This window comes from Glycine soja, chromosome 2 (genome assembly GCF_004193775.1).
Source record: "Glycine soja cultivar W05 chromosome 2, ASM419377v2, whole genome shotgun sequence".
In the NCBI taxonomy this organism is placed as follows: Eukaryota; Viridiplantae; Streptophyta; class Magnoliopsida; order Fabales; family Fabaceae; genus Glycine; species Glycine soja.
Window position 1 is genome coordinate 22,384,644 of NC_041003.1, and position 18,682 is coordinate 22,403,325.

Genomic DNA, 18,682 nt, shown 5'->3' on the forward strand with positions numbered 1-18,682 from the left:
CCGAGAAAAAAAAACCCACCAAAAGAACCCGTTCCCGAGGGAAGTCCTATTGATCCATGATCACGCATGCAATTTTTGATTTGATAGGAAATAATTTGCAAAGTCAAGTCATGACATATCTATGGTTCGGAATTAGGATGAAACACTTACCTGTGCGAGATTGATACACTTTGAGTGATTTTCTTCTATTTTTGTCGAACCCAGTGTTTCCTCTAAATGGTCATTTAGAAACGAAATGCTAAACATCCAAAATCCCATTTGTGGTTATGAGAAAATTTCATCAGCAGATTCTCCTTCCCAGATAGACGCATTGTTTTTGTTCGAAAAGCATATGTTAATCTGATTAGTTGGAAGTTTTATCTCTTTACTGAAGCACGTTCGCATTTTAGCGAAGAAAATACTGAGACTATTTCTAGTCTCACAAGTTATCCAGAACTACGTAGGTCTAAGTTCCTCATTGGAGGATACGTAGGAGCAAAAGCCTCGCTTTTGTCGACCACACCGCTTTTTGTTACCATGACCCAAGAACTGGTAGCCCGCGGAGACACCTTACGGTTATCCGCACCTCGTCATTTAGTGAGCCCAAGTGTGATTGATGAGCAAAGGCCGATGTGGTCATCTGTGCCCTTTCCGGAGATGTCGGCATCTTCCGGTGGAGACTTTTTCAAGTCTCACAAGTTATCTAGAACTACGTAGGTCTGAGTTCCTCATTGGAGGATACGTAGCAGCAAGAGCCTTGCTTTTGTCGGCTGCCCCACAATCTCTGTCATACTGACTCTGAGGTCATGTGACACGCAGAGGCCAATATGGTGATTCTGCACCCTTTTGTCATCCAGAGGCGGCGGGCCCGATGACACGTAGAGGCCAATGTGGTCATTCTGCACCCTTTTGTCATCTAGAGGCGGCGGGCCCGATGACACGCAGAGGCCAATGTGGTCATTCTGCACCCTTTTGTCATCCAGAGGCGGCAGGCCCGTTGACACGCAGATGCCAATATGGTCATTCTGCACCCTTTTGTCATCCAGAGGCGGCGGGCCTGATGACACACAGAGACAAATTATGGTCATTCTGCACCCTTTTGTCATCCAGAGGCGGCGGGCCCGATGACACGCAGAGACAAATTATGGTCATTCTGCACCCTTTTGTCATCCAGAGGCGGCGGGCCCGATGACACGCAGAGGCCAATGTTGTCATTCTGCACCCTTTGGTCATCCAGAGGCGGCGGGCCCGATGACACGCAGAGACAAATTATGGTCATTCTGCACCCTTTTGTCATCCAGAGGCGGCGGGCTCGATGACACGCAGAGGCCAATGTCGTCATTCTACACCCTTTTGTCATCCAGAGGCGGCGGGCCCGATGACACGCAGAGGCCAATATGGTCATTCTGCACCCTTTTGTCATCCAGAGGCGGTAGGCCCGATGACACGTAGAGGCCAATGTGGTCATTCTGCACCCTTTTGTCATCCAGAGGCGGCTGCACCCTTTTGTCATCCAGAGGCGGCGGGCCCGATGACATGCAGAGACAAATTATGGTCATTCTGCACCTTGCGTCAATCACGGCCGGCAGGCCCGTTGACACGCGGAGATTTACATCATCCGCACTTACAAGATCTGTCATACTGACTTTTGAGTCATGCTGACGGGCGGAAATACCCGAGTGGTTATCCGTATAAACATTCTTTTGCTATCTGTAAGACAGAACACTTGATAGCATGCAGAGACTGACATCGTCTTCTGCACCTTTTGTTCCCCCGGGAACAACAAGTCATTTGCATACGGAAATTTTATGGTCACCCGCGACTCTCGTCAACCGAGAGGAACGAAATTAGTGTCTTATCTTTACTTTCCTTTTATCTCCAATAAAAGACAAGTAAAGAGGGGCAACTGTCATACCCTAATTTCGTCCGGGGACCTTTGCTTGATGACATGCGACTTTTTTTTGGTCCTTGTGAGGTGCTTGGCACCCATCATTAGGCAATTTGTGAAATTCCGGGACATGCCGAAAAAGAAAAGAAAAATTGATGCGCAATCCGTAAGGTTCCGTGACACACCGAAAATCAAATGGAAGCATCGTTGCACGATTAGTGAGGTTCCGTAACATTCCGTAAGTCAAAAAGGGGATGATTATGTAATCCACAAGGTTCTGTAACATTACGGAAAGAAAACAAGTATCGTTACGAAATTCGTAAGTTTCCGTAACTTTACGAAAAAAGAATTACCAAAAAAAGGCAGGGGGTGTACTTAGTAAAAATGGGGGTGCAAATAGCAACCAGGCCCACTTGGGCCCTCCAGAAGATTCCTCCAGAAGGCTGTTGCTTCTGGAGGAAGCAACCCTGCTCGCCTGGGCGAGTTGGGTGGCAAGCTTCTCCCCCAATTTTCTATAAATAGGGGGAGAAGTGAAGTGAAAAAGGGTTCAGCCCTTTAGGCACTTCTCTCTCTTTCGAATTTGCTTGGAAAAATTGTTTCCGTGAAGAAAATCTAAGCCGAGGCACTTCCGAAACGTTTCCGTAACGTTTCCGTGAGGAATTTCGCGAAGGTTTCGATCGTTCTTCGACGTTCTTCATTCGTTCTTCATCGTTCTTCGATCTTCAACGGGTAAGTACCTCGAACCAAGCTTTTCGATTCATTCTATGTACCCGTGGTGGTCCACATTGTGTTTCGTGTATTTTTATTCTCGTTTCATTTACTTTTTATACCCCCTTTTGACGTGCTTAAGCCATTTTATTTAAGTCATTTCTCGCTTAACCTAAAAATAAAATAAATTTTCACCGATCGTTTGAATTGTATTATCTGTTAACTTCGGTTAAAATGAATTCCGACCGTTCGGTCGTGCCGTAACCACGTTGGAAATAAAAAAAAGAGGTATAATAATAATATAATAATAAAAAAAGACGTCTTTTAGTAAAATAAAGCGGAAAATCAATCGGACGTTTTCTCTTTGGGATTTCTCTTTCTTAATTGAATTGACTTATAACTAAAGTGAAACTAAGGCTAAAATCAACTCGCCTAGTCAAGCTTGTCCATAAAAAATAGTTTTTTTTTTAAGTTTGTCATTTCAATTTCTTACTAAGTAAAATGGATCATTTTCAAGGTCCAAACGCCTTAAAATGATCACCTTTTAAGTAAAAAAATCACTTGCTAAGAAAGAACTACGTAGGTCTGATTTCCTCATCGCAATTGAGGAATACGTAGGAGCAAAGGGAAATACCCTTGTCGACCACAAAAAGAAGAAAAATATAAAAAGGGTATAAAGAATATAAAGACATAAAAAGGGAACGTAAAAATCAAAGTCATGTTTGCACATTCGATTAAAGGCTGTCGTCCCTTGGGACGAACGTGTGGGGTGCTAATACCTTCCCCGTGCGTAAATACAACTCCCGAGCCTTTCACTTAAAAGTTCGTAGATCGCGTCTTTTCCGGTTTTTCCGACGTTTTCCTCAAATAAACGTTGGTGGCGACTCCGCGCGTATTCCTTTCGTGGAACACGCATCCCGCGAGTCTCGCGTCGCCCTCCCGCCGAAGGGTAGGTTGCGACAATGGCCCATGTCTATTTCTATCTTTTCGTTCAGATACTCTATATGTATGGATTTCGTTTTCAATATAGGAACTTTTGGCATTTGATAAAATTTGGTGAGAGCTTCTCTCTGGGTTCCTTGTTGAACCAATCTTAGACTTATCAAGGTAATCTTTGTGGTGTCTACTTGACTTATCTTCCCAATCTGGAAGTGGCGTCATCCAAAACTCTGTAGCCTATATGAAGTGATCCGCTCCTAGCAAGGATCACATCATCTGGTATCAGAGCTTTCGCTCTTGTTACAGGTTCTATCCTATCCAATTTTTATTTTTTTTCCTTTGTCATTTGTGTCTCAGGTTCTTGTTTGCGTCTTGTTTCGTTCTTATTTACATCTTGTTTTGTTCTTGTTTGCGTTCTTGTTTGCGTCCTTGTTGCGTTCTTGTTTGCGTCTTGTTGCATTCTTGTTTGCACTCTTGTTTGCGTTCTTGTTTGTGTTCATGTTTTCATTCTTGTTTATATTTTTATTCTTGTTCTTCTTCTCGTTTCTTTCAGATTATGTGTCAAAAAAAATCTATTTGAATTCTGTTTCAAATTCTATTTGGGGACATTTGGCTTACTGGAAAATTTAGGGGGTTTAGGGTTTTGTAGGCCACTGAATTTCTCATATTTGTTTGTTTGACTATTGAACGAATTGCCCAAATGCCTATTGAATTTGGACCAGTGGAATCGATTGAGTGAAAAACAGTCTATTATCCTAGATGAATTTTGAAAAAGAAAGCAAAAAAAAAAGGGTGTTTGAATCTTTGAACATGAATTTGAGGTAGTTAGAGGCCTTTTATTTTGGCAAAAATCTGTTATCTAAGTTTGTTATCCAATTTGTTAGTTTGTTATCCCATCTGTTAGTTTGTTATCCAATATGTTAGTTTGTTATCCACTCTAGTATTCCATAATTAAGCGTCCAATTTGATTCATCCAGGAACTTAAGAGGGAGTGAGTGGTAAAAGGCAAGAGTGAAAAAAAAACATCATACAAAAGCCTATATTGAGAGCATCAAACACAAGTGAACTACCATCAAAGAGAGAAACACGAGAATATAGTATGGTGAGGTCCTGTAATCTTTGTTTAAATTACTGCAGAATTATTTGTTCCTTAATCATGGCAAGAGCTGTAACGACCCGCCTCGTTGCTACTATATCACCACTCTAATAACTGGAAAATTAAATTCTTTTTCTTTATTTTATGAAAACTCCATTATTTTGCTTACGAAAATCATAGTAAATTTGAATTTCACAAATGTATATATACATACATATATATATATATATATATATATATATATATATATATATATATATATATATATGTTCCCAAACATGCACCAATGTTTAACCGAATACATGAATATTAATATAGTAGTTTAGTACACGTCATACACATAATGAAGATTAAATCAGTTTGTAGATATAATTAAATATGTGATTTACATCCTTAATCCAACAAAAGAAATCATGAACCACTATGGAGGAGTTGATTAACAAAACACAACTCTCTCTCCAAAATAGTCCCAACGTCATTACGTCGGCTTGACGGCTCCTCAACAGAATCTCATCCCTGCACCCTACTGCTATCATTCTGCTCCCACGAACAAGGTTCGCGATCATCACAGGTATCAACCACACGATACAAAATTACAAGGGTGAGTTCATTATAAAAAGAACTAATGTTAAATCCAAATAATCACAATTAGCAAGAAAACATAAGCAAACATCATGAGCTTACACAACATTCATTATTCAACACCCACAATCAACAATTATTCATCATACACATTCAACAATTATTTATCATCCATCCATGGATCTAATCAAGACTTCTCATAATGATGCATGCACCTGACCTCAACTCTCAGATGCAATGTGGTACGTACCGTATCCTATACCAAGGAAATAGCCCTAAGCGTGTCAACACGACACCTCACTTAGGAAACCATGCAGTATTTGTCGAGGCCACCCAATCGTGCATCGTAACTCCCCCCCCCCTAGGTGATCAACCTGGGGCCACAAGGAGTTCCCTACCAGGTGACACACCCCCTAGTACAAAGTACATACTACCACAGTTTATACTATTTCCCATGTCATATGAGGTATGAAACATGGGCACCATCAAGTACAATGACCATGGATGAATTAAAGCTCCTAAGCATCCCCTAAGAACTGCTTAGATTCTTTAACCACTTTAGTTTCCTACACAAGGGACGTCTGACAAGGTCAATGCACCCCCTCCCCCCATGAACATACACTACATACGACGTATGAACGTGGCCAAAAGCAAGTGCCAAAGACCATGGACCAATTAAAGTGCCTAAGCATCCCCTCATAAATGCTTAGATTCTTTAACCACGCTTGTCCCCCACGAATGGGCCATCCGACAAGGTCAGTGCACTCCGCCCCTCATGAACATGCACTTGTCAATGCATTTCCAACATCATCAACATTCCATTTCAATGACCACAACAACCTCATTCCATATTGACATAACCATCAATAATATCATCAATTCATGTTGACATGATCACCATCAACAACGTCATCTCAAGTCAATATCATCATAAATATCAACATCAACACATATCAATTAATGTCACCAATAACAACATCAACAATAAGTCGCATTCCGCATATAAATATATTTTTCATGTCTGAGGTTCACACTCCCCAGGTCTTCAAACAACACAAGTTTTATAAATGATAATGTTATACATCAACAATAGATATATTGCATCCCATTCGTTAAAAACATAATTTTCTTGAAAGAAAATCAGCATGCAACAGGGACAAGCAGATATTCTCATAGATAGGTTCCCTGACCCTAACTATGTTGTCAAAATGGTAAATTTTATAATAACTCCCCTCACCTATCGCGAGTTCTCTGTCGGTTCCTCTTTGCGTCACTTAGAGGTCTCTCTCTCGTTCGCGCTTGTCGGTCCAACGCAAGTCTCTATTATGCCAAAATGAAAGGAATTTAGTATGGATTTCAAAAACAAGGTCAAAGGTAACATTCGGGGTCAAATACCCGTGTCAAAACATAAAGGGCTGAGGGGTGTTTCGGATTCTACTAATGGAAACATCATTTTGAAATTCCGATCAAGCCAATGTGACCAGGGGTTCAGTGAATACTGCAAAAATAACCTCAAGGTTATAAAAAGATAATTTTTACAATGTCTCATTCTCTAGGGTTTTTTAAAGGAAGTGTAAAAACACCCTATTACAGTACCCAACACAAAAAAGACACTAAGAGGAACTCAAACTAGCTAGGAGAAGGCTTAGAAGTCAAGATTACCTTAGAGAAACTTTGAAATGGAGGATTAATGGATTTTCTCCATCGAATCTTCGAGGAGGATTCTGAGGATTCCGCTCCAATTAAAGTGTTCCTCTTGGTGTGGGGGTCCAACGGCAAGCAACAGCGGCTTACAACGGCCACCGGTGCTCTTGGGTGGTGGAAAATAAGGTTTTAGGGTTTGGGAGACGTTTTTGGGAGAAGAGGAGAGTGAAAATCGTGTTTTTCACACCGAGGACGTATTTATAACCTGTAACTTTCGCTTAGCGGGCCTGTCGTGCTAAGCCGAAGTTCACTTCTTGTGCTTAGCGCAAGAATTTAGGCTTAGCGCAGCCCCCCTGCACTAAGGCTCGCTTAGCGCACCTTTGGGCCGCTCAACGCAATTCCCCTCGATTGGAATTGGGCTTAGCGCAGCTTTGGCCCGCTCAGCGCAATTCCCCTCGGTTGGAATTGCGCTTAGCGCTCCATTCTCGCTTAGTGGGAGACCAAAAGTTATTATGTTCCAAATCCCAATGGCAAGACTGTAGAAACATATCTTAGGGAGATCTAGAGAAAATTTGAAGATGATCCAACGGTTAACGAATCCGGTATCGTGATTTCACTGAACTATGTTTTGGTAAAATCTAAAATCTCATACTTTCAACTTAGCTCAACAAAACTCCACATAATTCAACATCCATATCAAGAAATTCACACATGACTAGTTCAAGGCATACTTCAACTCATTCAAGTCTATCATATAGTCAAATAACACAATAAATACAATTAAACATCAATTTATAACTTATAATGTCTCAGGGTGTTACAGGAGCTGGTGATGGTGGTGGTGAATATCATCAACTGGACGGATCTCAGTGCTTATTACTAGACGTGATGACCACACAAATGCAACATTTGCTGAACCGTAACAATGAAGAGCTCTACAAACGAATAGAAGGACTAGAGCACCAAATGAATCCAAATGCTAGGAGACCTTATGGTGGGAATAGAAGGGCCAATGATGGATCAAACCGAATGGAGGGGCAGAATAGAATTGAGGGAGTAAAACTCAATGTAACCCCTTTCAAAGATAGAAGTGACCCAGATGCCTACCTTGACTGCGAGATGAAGATTGAGCATGTATTCTCCTACAATGATTACAATGAAGAGAAGAAGGTAAAGTTAGCAGCACTTGAATTCTCAGACTATGCTCTTGTTTGGTGGAATAAAAATCAAAGAGAGATGATGAGAGAGGAGGGGCGCGAGATAGATACATGGACTGAGATGAGAAGGGTTAAGTGAAAGAGGTATGTTCCAACTAGCTACAACAGAACCAAGCGACAGAAACTCCAAAGGCTGTCCTAGGAAAGTTTGACTATGGAGGAGTACTACAAGGAGATGGGGATGGCACTAGTGAGGGCCAACATTGAAGAGGACATTGAGGACACGATGGCTCATTTTCTGAGTGGCCTGAATCCTGACATTAGAGATGTTGTTGAATTACAGGAATACGTGGAATTAGATGACTTGTTGCATAAGGCAGTCCAGGTTAAACAACAGCTGAAGAGGAAAATTGTAGCGAGAAGGAACACATCCAACAATTTCAACCAGAATTGGAACAACAGATCCAAGAAGGAGGGAGGCAACTCGTCAAGTCCACATGGAAAGTCAATAGTGTCAAGTGTTAAAACCACGCATAATTATGCTTCATCATCCAACACTGGTACCAGAAACATAAAACGCTTCAAATGCTTAGACAGAGGACATATTGCTTTTGACTGTCCAACTAGGAGGACCATGATCATGAAGGCAGATGGAGAAATCACCAGTGAATCTGAAATCAGTGAAGAAGAAGAAGTGAAAGAAGAGCTTGAGGAGGAAGCTATGCAGGATGATATGATAATGGTCAGAAGGCTCTTGGGAAGTTAGATGCAACCACTGAATGACACCCAAAGAGGAAATATTTTCCACACCAGATGTACAATTAATGGTAAGCTTTGCTCTTTAATTGTTGATGGAGGAAGTTGTACCAATGTTGCAAGTTCCAGGTTAGTGTCCAAACTGAATTTGGATACTCAACCCCATCCTAGGCCATATAGACTTCAGTGTCTTAGTGAAGATGAAGAGGTAAAGGTGACTCAGCAGGTTGAGGTGTGTCTCACCATTAGAAGATACAATGATAGGGTGTTGTGTGATGTGGTTCCAATGGAGGCGACTCATATACTGTTGGGAAGACCATGGAAGTATGACACCAAAGCAGTGCATGATGGCTTAACCAACAAAATTTCTTTCCAGCACCATGACCGGAAGATTATTCTTAAGCCTCTATCCCCTAGAGAAGTGTGCGATAAGCAAATCAAAATGAGAGAAAAGAGAGAACCAGAGAAAGAAAAGAGTGAGGCACCAAAGAGGAATAGCAAAAAGAAGAGTGGTACACATGAGAGAAAGAGTGATACACATGAGAGCAAGGGTGATACACATGAGAAAAAATTTAATTGTTTAGCAAAGGCGAGTGAAGTGAGGAAAATGTTATTTTCTCATGAGCCACTCTATCTACTATATTGCAAAGATTGTAAAATTCCTACTGATAATTCTAATGAGTTAACTATTTATGTTTCTCCTAGTGTTGAACCCTTATTGCAGGAATTTAAAGATGTCTTTCCCAAGGAGATTTCTCATGGATTGCCACCTTCAAGAGGCATACAACATCAAATTGATCTCCTTCAAGAAGCTTCATTGCCTAATAGGCCAACTTACAAAAGCAATCCCCAAGAGACTCGGCATAAGGATGCACAGGCTAAAGTTGAGTATGTGAAAAGATTGCATGAGCCAGCGAAGGCTCAAATTACAAAGAAGAATGAAAGTTATGCCAAGCAAGCCAACAAGAACAGGAAGGAAGTGGTACTTGAACCAAGTGATGATTCTGAACATTTGAGGGCAAATGCTTTCCTAGGAGGAAATGATGAGAATCCTAAAATTGCCCAAATACATGGACCTATGATCAAGAGTAGAATCAAACAGTCAGTGGATACCCTCCAACAAATGGTAGCAGGCATACTTACAAGGTCCAAGTGAAGAAGGATGAAGGCCTAGAGGCAAAGGTAGAGGCACTACTAAGAATATTAATTGTTGCAGAAGGCCCAGACTAATTTGAAGGCACATGCCAAATATGTTCCATTTTTTTATTTATAATTTGTTTTCATTGTAATTTTGGCCCAAACTGTTTTAATGACCCATGTCTATTTCTATCTTTTCGTTCGGATACTCTATATGTATGGATTTCGTTTACAATAAAGGAACTTTTGGCATTTGATAAAATTTGGTGAAAGTTTCTCTCTGGGTTCCTTGTTGAACCAATCTCAGACTTATCAAGGTAATCCTTATGGCGTCTACCTGACTTACCTTTCCAATCCAAAAGTGGCGTCATCCAAAGTTTTGTAACCTATATCAAGTGATCCACTCCAAATAAGGATCACATCAGGAAGATTGATAGAACAAGAACAAAATAAGACCAACAGTCACACTTTTTTGAATTATTTTTCAAATTGTAAACAAGTGTAAAATTGTCCAAATTTTTTCTTTTTTTTTATTTCCTTTTTCTCAAGTTTTTTTTGCACGACTTTTTTTATAATTATAAAAAAAGAAAAGACAAAAAGATATTGATTCTAGAAAGAATTCGAAAAAGAAAGATAGACTCAAAGAAATAAACAAAAAAAGATGAAACAATAATATAGAGTTATTAAACAAAAGGAAAAGAACAAAGGATGAACACAAGAAAAAAGAAAACATAAAGGATTAGATAACACCTGATTTCAATAGCCGAAACTCTAGTACCATGATAAAAGAACACTTAGGATTGTCTTAAAAGCAGGTCTAAAAAGAAAGGAACTTACGCTAACCACGACCTACTGGTAAAATCATCACCATCAAGTTCTTAACTCAAGAACAAAGAAAAAATGTCTCACAATAGAAAAATTCTTAAATTTCATTAATCTTCAAAAGCTGTCTTTAGAGAGTAGAAGTGTTTCTTGGCGATTTATACGCTAATCTTGAAATGTTATAATAAATTCTCACTAATATGTATTTACCAAATACATTGATAATTGCATGCCACTAAATGAAAATAAATGACAATAAACACGAAAATAAATTCCCACTAGCCACACTAAATGACCTGAAGCATTTAATAAAGCTAAAAGAAAATGAAAAGTCACTAGAAAATCCAACCAAAAAATAGTACGAAAATTACAAATAAAATGACAAAAATTGGACTTGGTTATATTATCTAATCAGCCCAATATTAATAGTCCATCAAAATTGATCAACTCAACCCATGGATGTTTCTTGCCTTGTAAATTGAGTTTTCCAAAGTGATTCTTCAAGTTGATCTTAAAGCATCTTCATCAATTTGTAGGAAAGTGATCCAATTAGGTGTAACCCTTAATTCACATTGGTCTTTCTCTTTGATCTTTGACAGACCTTGCAATGCTTGCTTCTTCCTCCTTAGCCTTGGACCTTGTCATAGGATCTCCAATCTCATGTAAAGGATCATAAGACAGGATGGTTGCACCTCTATCAATTACTCCATAAACTGGACCGATCAAATCAAGTGTCTATGGGAAAACTATCATTCAATTAAAAAATATTCTCCATGGAATTAAATTACTTAAAAAGAATGTATGTGGAAGTGGAACCAATTTAATTTGCAATTAGAGATATTTCTCCACCTGTGAAGAAGATTCAACATCAGCAATGCATATGGAAAAGATAGCTACATAAACATGGCACATAGCTTGCATTGATTTGGTGTCTGTAAGCTACACACAAATATCTTTAAGTTATCCCATCAACAATTTATAACAAGCTCTAAACAGAAAAACATAAATATAGTCTCCAGCATCCCAAATCAGTTTATAGATGTGTCAAAATTACCAAAACCATAGAAACTACATCTTGTTCACTACTAAAATATTCACGAAGGCTATTGCCTCCCTCGCCCAATATTATGACTAGCCTTTGAGGTGCTTCTCTTTTGGGGACTTCCAGTTAACACCCACGGTGGAAGAGTTTGAAGAGATCCTGGGATGCCCTTTGGGAGGAAGGAAACCATACCTCTTCTCGGATTATATCCCTCCTTAGCTAGAATTTCTAAAATAGTCAAAATCTCGACACAGGAATTAGACCGCGGGAAGCAAGTCGAAAATGGGGTGGTTGGGGTACCAAGGAAATGTTTGGAAGCAAAGGCGAGAGTCTTGGCAAGTCAAGGCAAATGGGCCCCGTTCATGGACATCCTGGAACTTTTGATCTTCGCGGACTTGGTCTTCGCTGGAGAAAGGATCGAGGTGGGTTTGAAGAGGGGAAAGTTTGATTGTGTCTCCCCGATAGGTGCCAGCAGTAGGAGGACCGGAATAGCAGGGGAAAAGAAGAAAGAGGGAGATGCCCATACCGCCACTTCAACACCTGCATGGCTCAAGCCACCGCAAACCCCCCACGGTACCCACCAATATGTGCAACATCACTTGAGTTTTTTGGCTCGCGCTGAGGTCTCTTCCGATACGGCACTCACCCAACCAAGGGTGCCCACACCCCCACAGGGGGGAGCTCTTCGGACTCCAGCTCCAACTCGACCTCCAGATCTATTCTGTTTCCTTACGAGAACAGCCGCGCAGTTTCGTGGAGGTATGCCCCTCCGAGCGGTAGGAAGGAAGAAGCTACCGATACCAGCTCACTATCAGCCAAAGTGGCCAATATCACTGGGCTGAGCGGCATAACCCGCAGCGGTCACGTGCTCGCACCCCCTAGCCTGTCGATACAGCCCACAAACACTAAAGGGAAAACAAGGATGATGAAAGGAAAAAATGTCAAAGTGATCCCCACACCGAACGAGGATGTTCTGACGAAGGATCTTTCCGAGGGAAGAGAGGGTTGTGGCAAGAAAGAGGTATCACTTGAGGAGGCCGGTGAGTTCCTCCGCATTATCCAACAAAGCGAGTTCAAAGTCATTGAACAACTCAACAAAACCCCAGCTAGAGTCTCCCTTCTGGAACTGCTCATGAGCTCTGAGCCTCATCGAGCTTTGCTGGTAAAATTCTTGAATGAAGCTCACGTAGCCCAAGACATCTCCGTAGAAGGCTTTGAAGGAATCGTCAATAACATCACAGCCAACAACTACCTCACCTTCGCTTAAGAGGAAATCCCCGTCGAGCGGAGAGGACAAACGAGGCTTTGCATGTGTCAGTCAAATGCATGGAACACGTTATGGCCAAAGTACTCATCGACAATGGCTCAAGCCTGAACGTGATGCCCAAAAGCACATTGGAGAAATTACCATTTAACACTTCCCATCTAAGGCCAAGTTCCATGGTGGTCCGTGCCTTCGACGGCAGCTGCCAAGAGGTAAGGGGAGAGATCGACCTCCCAATACAGATAGGGCCTCATATCTGCCAGGTTACATTCCATGTGATGGATATCAACCCGGCCTACAACTGTCTTTTGGGGCGTCCATGGATCCACTCAGTGGGAGTCACCCCCTCCACACTCCACCAAAAGCTGAAGTTTGTAGTGGAAGGACATTTGGTCATAGTATCCGATGAGGAAGACGTCCTGGTAAGTTGCCCTTCCTCTATGCCATACGTGGAAGCCGCAGAGGATTCATTGGAAACGGATTTCCAATCTTTTGAGGTAGTAAGCATCGCCTCCGTAGATTCCCTCCCTAGGCAGCCCCGCCTATCTGATGCCGCAATGATGGTGGCCCGGGTGATGCTGGGGCACGGCTACGAGCCTGGAATGGGTTTGGGCAAGAACAACGGCGGTAGGACCAGCCTAGTAAGCACCAGAGGAAATTGCGGGAAGTTTGGGTTAGGCTATAAACCTACGCAGGCTAACATAAGGAAAAATATCTCGAAAAGGAAGAACAAAGGCCAGGGCCCGCGGTTGGGACAGCGAGCCAAAGAGGCCCCGCCGTGCCACATCAGTAAGAGCTTCATAAGTGCAGGTTTAAGACGCGAAGGTCGAGTCGCCGCAATATGTGATGATGACTCCCCGACGAGATTGGATTCGGTACAGCCATGCCCTCCCGGTTTCCAACTAGGAAATTGGCGTGTGGAGGAATGCCTAGACGTTTACGCGACAAGCATAATGTAACCTTTTGTAGCTTTAAAACTCTACGGTTGGGCCTAGGCTTTAGAGTTTCCTTTTGTTAAGGCATTATGTCTTTTGTTCTTGAAGTTATAATATAAAGATCTTCCTTCATCTGTCCCTGCGCCTCTACCCATTCTCATTCATTTGCATGTTTATTTCCTTGTTACGCTTAAAATGATACAGATCCAATGACGAGTCCCGCAAAGGTACTAATACTGGGGACCCGGCCGTCGATTTCGAGCAAGAAGCAAGTCGGACGGAGAATGAAGAGGACAAGGATATGGGGCTTCCCCCAAAGCTGAAGAGGATAATCGCTCAGGAGGACCGAGAGATGAGGCCGCATCAAGAAGAGACAGAACTCGTAGACTTAGGAACCGGCAGTGGGAAAAAGGAAGTAAAAATAGGCACGGGTATGACCGCACCCATCCGTAAAGAATTAATGGCCATGCTGAAAGACTACCAAGACATCTTTGCCTGATCGTACCAAGATATGCCCGGTTTGAGTTCTAACATCGTACAACACAGACTACCTCTGAATCCTGAGTGTTCCCCGGTAAAGCAAAAACTGAGGAGGATGAGGCCCGAGACGTCCTTGAAAATAAAAGAAGAAGTAAAGAAACAATTTGACGCTGGCTTTTTGGCTGTCACTCGGTACCTGGAATGGGTTGCCAAGAAGGATGGGAAGGTATGAATGTGTGTGGATTATTGGGACCTAAATCGAGCCAGTCCCAAAGACAATTTCCCTCTGCCACACCACGATGTCCTTGTGGATAATACGGCCAATTTCGCTTTGTTTTCCTTCATGGATGATTTCTTTGGTTACAATCAGATAAAGATGGCGCCAGAGGATATGGAAAAGACCACTTTCGTCACCCTGTGGGGGATGTTCTGCTATAAAGTAATGTCCTTTGGGCTAAAGAATGGTGGGGCAACCTATCAACGGGCTATGGTGGCTTTGTTCCACGACATGATGCACCGAGAAATCGAAGTCTATGTAGACGACATGATCGCCAAGTCTAAAACTGAGGAGGAAAACCTTGTCAATCTACGAAAGTTGTTCGAAAGGCTTAGGAAGTATCGATTGAGGTTGAACCCCACTAAGTGCACCTTCGGGATCAAGTCAGAAAAATTACTGGGTTTCATCGTAAGTCAGAAAGGAATAGAAGTGGACCCCGAAAAGGTAAAAGCCATCCTTGAGATGCCAGAACCACGTACCGAGAAGCAAGTCCGAGGTTTCCTAGGGCGTTTGAACTACATTTCCAGATTCATATCACAACTCACCACTATCTGTGAGCCGTTGTTCAAGCTCTTACGCAAGAACCAATCCATCCACTGGAACGAGGACTGTCAAGAGGCATTTGGAAAGATCAAACAGTGCCTCATGAACCCTCCCGTGCTTATGCCGCCGGTGCCTGGGAGACCTCTCATCTTGTACATGACGATTTTGGATGAGTCAATGGAGTGCATGCTGGGGCAACAAGACGAGTCCGGGAAAAGAGAGCGAGTCGTCTACTACTTGAGTAAGAAGTTCACGACCTGTGAGATGAACTACTCCCTGCTGGAAAGGACATGTTGAGCTTTAGTCTGGGCGTCCCACCGTTTAAGACAGTACATGCTAAGCCATACCACCTGGCTGATATCCAAGATGGACTCGGTCAAGTACATCTTTGAGAAGCCTGCTCTCACGGGGCGGATCGCTCGGTGGCAGGTTTTGCTATCCGACTTCGATATAGTCTATATCGCCTAAAAGGCGATAAAAGGAAGCGCCTTGGCAGACTACTTGGCTCAGTAGCCTCTCAATGATTACCAACCTATGCATCCCGAGTTCCCGGATGAGGGCATCATGGCCTCATTTGAAGAAAAGCTAGACGAGGACAAGGACAAGTGGATCGTGTGGTTTGATGGAGCGTCAAACGTTTTAGGCCATGGCGTTGGGGCAGTATTGGTCTCTTCGGACAATCAATATATACCTTTCACGGCCAGGATGGGGTTCGACTGCACCAATAACATGGCTGAATACGAGGCATGCACTCTGGGTGTCCAGGTAGCAATTGACTTCAACGTCAAACTACTCAAGGTGTACGGAGACTCGGCGTTGGTGATTCACCAGTTGAGAGGAGAATAGGAGACTAGGGACCACAAACTGATACCCTACCAGGCCTATATCAAGGAATTGGCTGAGTTCTTTGATGAGATCTCCTTCCATCACGTTCCCCGAGAGGAAAATCAAATGGCGGATGCGCTTGCCACTTTAGTGTCCATGTTCCAGCTAATACTGCACGGAGACCTACTGTACATTGAGTTAAGGTGTCATGGCAGACCCACACATTGTTGTTTGGTGGAAGAAGAGCGGGACGGTAAGCCTTAGTATTTCGATATCAAGCGATACGTTGAAAGAAAAGAGTACCCACCTGAGGCTTCTGACAACGACAAGAGAACGCTAAGGAGATTGGTGGCTGATTTCTTCTTGAGCGGCAGCATACTATACAAGAGAAACCATGACATGGTTTTGCTCCAATGTGTGAATGCTAAAGAAGCTAAGAGCATGCTGGGGGAGGTCCATGAGGGCTCTTTCAGTACGCACGCTAACGGACATGCCATGGCTAGGAAGATCTCAAGGGCAGGCTACTTTTGGCTCACCATGGAGAGCGATTGTTGTCTCCATGTGAGGAAGTGATGTGCCATCATTTTCTTCTATTTTCTAAACCCTTTTTGCACCATTTTAATTACTGATTGGTCTTAATTGTCAATTAATTAGGCAGTTTTATTATTTGGGCCCATTTAGCTAATTTGATGTTTTTAATCTAATTTCAGGAATTAATGAAACATTGGGCTTAATCCGGATTTTGGTTGTGGACTTGAAGAGGGAAAATAAAGCAGCACTTACCTTAGTTAATTTCTAATTAGGAAATTTCGCAATTTTATTTTATGTTGTTTAGTGTTTATTTCGTTTTGGGCCAGAGTATTGTAATAGGGCCCAGCGACATTGAGTGACTCTTTTTAAATAGCAGCCTTGGGATTCGTGCAAGGCATTCTGTTATGCTATTCATTATTCAGAGCTTTTGTTTTAGGGTTTTCGTTTTTCTGCTTAATGCTACTGTTCACGTAATGCAATTTTACGTTTTTTGTTTTTAATTACAATTTCGTTCTTGCTTCTTCTTCTACTCTCATTTACGTTTCTGTTTCATCTACATTTCTGTTCATTTACATTTTTGTTCATTTACGTTTCTGCTTCATGTTTCATTTGCATTTTCTGTTTGAATCCATGGAAGGCTAGATTTTCTGGTGTTGTTTCCTTTTGAGGACGAAGCCCAACTCTCTTTGAGGTTTCGCTTGTAATGTGGTTTCCTGGCAGTTTTCCCTTCACCAGTTATCCCAAATTCGTGAATATTAATCAGTGCACGCTTCGTGTTCGATTAATTGCCTCTGAGCCTAACTTGCGTTCATGCTTAATGGACGAAGGGCTAACTGGTGTATGTGGTGCCTAATCACGTATTGAAAACCCTAAGTTGATTTTTGCTTAGTAAATTGAAATAGGGTTGGATTAAGTGGTTGACTGTTAAGGACAAATTCTCCATAACCCAGGATAAGAGAATGGCTTCTGAATCAGAGGAAACAACCCGTTTTTAATATTAGTAGTTTTGTATTCCAGTTTACTTGTTCTGCTCTTTAATCACAAAACAAACAAACCCCCCCAATCATTACTGTTACTGCAAGTATATTATGAACATTTGGTTTGTCACTGCTCGTTGGGAAACGACCTAGGATCACTTCCTAGTTACTGCATTTTCATGTTTAGTTAGGCATCATTTTATACCTTTTGATCATTCGGAGCATTCCATTACTGGTGAATCTGTGCATTCTGTTATTGGTGATTTTGAACATCCTGATCTTGAGCATTATAATTTTGATTATGAGCATTCTGATTTTGCACATTCTGAGAACATGGCACAACCTCCACCCCGTGAGAGGACTCTAAGGGAAATAGCTGCACCTGATTTCACCTACGAAAGCTTGTACATCCAATACCCTGATGAGGATGTCCCATATGTTCTTAAAACTGGACTGATTCATTTGCTTCCAAAGTTTCATGGCCTTGCAGGTGAAGACCCGCACAAACATTTGAAAGAATTTCACATTGTCTGCTCCACCATGAAACCCCCAGATGTCCAAGAGGATCACATATTTCTGAAGGCTTTTCCTCATTCATTAGAGGGAGTGGCAAAGGACTAGCTGTATTACCTTGCTCCAAGGTCCATCACAAGCTGGGATGACCTTAAGAGAGTATTCTTAGAAAAAATTTTCCCTGCTTCCAGGACCACAGCCATCAGGAAGGATATCTCAGGTATTAGACAACTCAGTGGAGAGAGCCTGTATGAGTACTGGGAGCAATTTAAAAAACTATGTGCCAGTTGCCCTCACCATCAGATTTCAGAGCAGCTTCTTCTCCAATATTTTTATGAAGGACTCAGTAATATGGAGAGAAGTATGATAGATGCTGCTAGTGGTGGAGCCCTTGGAGACATGACTCCTGCTGAAGCTAGAAATTTAATTGAGAAGATGGCTTCCAACTCTCAGCAGTTTAGCGCCAGAAATGATGCCATAGTCATTAGAGGAGTGCATGAGGTAGCTACAAACTCAGCTACATCATCTGAGACTAAGAAGCTTGAAGGCAAACTGGATGCATTGGTTAACTTGGTAACCCAGCTGTC

The 18,682-nt window shown here is 42.0% G+C and overlaps 1 non-coding gene across 1 annotated transcript; it reads right to left on the bottom strand.

The window, feature by feature from the left end:
* Positions 1-18,293: 18,293 nt before the first annotated feature.
* Positions 18,294-18,400, bottom strand: LOC114404770. The gene has a single exon (XR_003665144.1). It is a non-coding gene; the product is annotated as a small nucleolar RNA R71 (small nucleolar RNA).
* Positions 18,401-18,682: the final 282 nt, after the last annotated feature.